The sequence below is a fragment of the Limulus polyphemus genome, unplaced genomic scaffold (assembly GCF_000517525.1).
Source record: "Limulus polyphemus unplaced genomic scaffold, Limulus_polyphemus-2.1.2 Scaffold59, whole genome shotgun sequence".
Lineage (NCBI taxonomy): Eukaryota > Metazoa > Arthropoda > Merostomata > Xiphosura > Limulidae > Limulus > Limulus polyphemus.
In genome coordinates, this window is record NW_013665669.1 from 480,366 (window position 1) to 482,891 (window position 2,526).

Consider the following 2,526-nt stretch of genomic DNA (forward strand, 5'->3'; position numbering starts at 1 on the left):
TATGGTACACGATATAAAATAGTCTAAACGTGTAATTATGGTACACGACATAAAGTAGTCTAATCATGTAATTATGGTACACGATATAAAATAGTCTAAACGTGTAATTATGGTACACGATATAAAGTAGTCTAAACATGTAATTATGGTACACGATGTAAGGTAGTCAAAACATGTAATTATGGAACACGATATAAAGTAGTCTAAACATGTAATTATGGAACACGATATAAGGTAGTCTAAACATGTAATTATGGTACACGATATAAAGTAGTCTAAACATGTAATTATGGTACACGATGTAAGGTAGTCTAAACATGTAATTATGGTACACGATATAAAGTAGTCTAAACATGTAATTATGGTACACGATATAAAGTAATCTAAACATGTAATTATGGTACACGATGTAAGGTAGTCTAAACATGTAATTATGGTACACGATGTAAGGTAGTCAAAACATGTAATTATGGTACACGATGTAAGGTAGTCAAAACATGTAATTATGGTACACGATATAAAGTAGTCAAAACATGTAATTATGGTACACGATATAAAATAGTCTAAACATGTAATTATGGAACACGATATAAAGTAGTCTAAACATGTAATTATGGTACACGATATAAAGTAGTCTAAACATGTAATTATGGTACACGATATAAAGTAGTCTAAACATGTAATTATGGTACACGATATAAAGTAGTCTAAACATGTAATTATGGAACACGATATAAAGTAGTCTAAACATGTAATTATGGAACACGATATAAAGTAGTCTAAACATGTAATTATGGTACACGATGTAAGGTTGTCAAAACATGTAATTATGGTACACGATGTAAGGTTGTCAAAACATGTAATTATGAAAGCACGACTCTTTACCAGTTGAATAAACTTGTCGTCTTTATACACAATCACTTATAAAAGCATACGCATCACAAACGGAAATCTTATGTATACCAGAGAGTGAGTGATTTTTTTTTTCAATTTCAAGTTGTTTATAGGCGAATCTCAGTTGTACACATATTTTAAAAGCAGTTGAAAATTCAGTTTCACGAACCGCTTCCGATTACGAAGAGAAAAGTGATTCGGGTTTGGCAGCTCTATAAATGTGAAAAATAAATCGAATTAAATAAATTCACGCAAGCACTATTATTTGTGATTTAAATGTTAAAAAACTTATGACCGAAAACAAACAAATATACCTCAATGCTAATTATAGTTTATTGAATGAAAAAAAATTATCTAATAAATTTCTCGATTGCGAACTATAAAGGTGGGTATTCGTTTTCGTAATGGAATTCCTTCAAATGTTCATGCAAATGTTGGAATCACTAACAAAAGAAAGCACGGGGAAGTTTCACGCCATGATGATTCAGACGACGATCATATTTTTCATAATTCATTTAAAAAAAAAACAACCCTAGACAACTAGCCCATGCAAGCATCACAAAGTGACTTTAAAATATATTTTTAACAAACGTTCGTGCGTGAATTGTCTAAAGAAGTACTAAACAGTATAGTAAAATATGTTAATAACGCAAACATCAGTTTTATAGGCAATTTAATGTTTGGCTTGAATTCTTTGATTGGACAGAGAATGACGAATAACATGGCGCATGCGCTTTTCTAAAACGGTTGATTTTTAAGTTTTAAAGTATATATATAGTTATGTATTGTGGGATTCTGTACTGTTGTTTTCACTTACTACTGTTATAATTAGCAAAAATAATTCTTTTGGTTAGAGTGAATGTTTAAAACTATTTAACCCTTACTGTGGTTTAATTTATACGCAGGAATGATATATGAATAATCATTGAGATTTAATTTCCTTTAGGTTTGTAAAAATATTTATATCACTGCAACCTAATATTCCAACTTACGAAAAACATAAAGATAATATTCTCTGTCTGCTGGCTATAAATTTTCAGAAATGTATATCACATTTTAAGTTGAGGGTTATTTGTTGTATATATAATACACACACACACACAGTATTGGAGTTAGTTATGGAAACACATAAGTAATACACATACGGAATGCTATATTTCCATTTTTGTATCCATTTTATTCCAGTATTGTATGTATATGTTGAAATGTTGTATGGTAATAAAAACATTTTAACATTTTGAGCTATTTTCATGTTACTTGATATAATATCATAATTTATTTCAAAAGAAAATGTTGAAATCATTGTTAGATATCTAACTCTATAAACTCTGTAGATATATATTTGGTGTACAAGAGTATATGAGTATTTTCTGTAATGTTTTACGTAAAAGTAATAACTTAATACATAGCTAAACAACACGTGATCTGAAAATGAATCATTGTACAATTTTCTTCGCAATTGTTTCTAAACAGTACATTTAAAGTACATCGGAAGTTCCATAATAGTTATTTCAGACCTTCTTTAACATAACTCCTTAAAAGACTTTACAGACCGCGTCTGCCTAACTGACTTACTGACATTTTATTCATAAGATTTTGGTGACAAGAAACTGGTACATAACGAATCAGTAT

General features: G+C 29.3%; 1 protein-coding gene across 2 annotated transcripts in view; it reads right to left on the reverse strand.

The window, feature by feature from the left end:
- LOC106464310 (neuroligin-4, X-linked-like) overlaps window positions 1-2,526 on the reverse strand; it is a 145,527-nt gene that overhangs the window by 71,316 nt on the left and 71,685 nt on the right. The window lies entirely within an intron of this gene.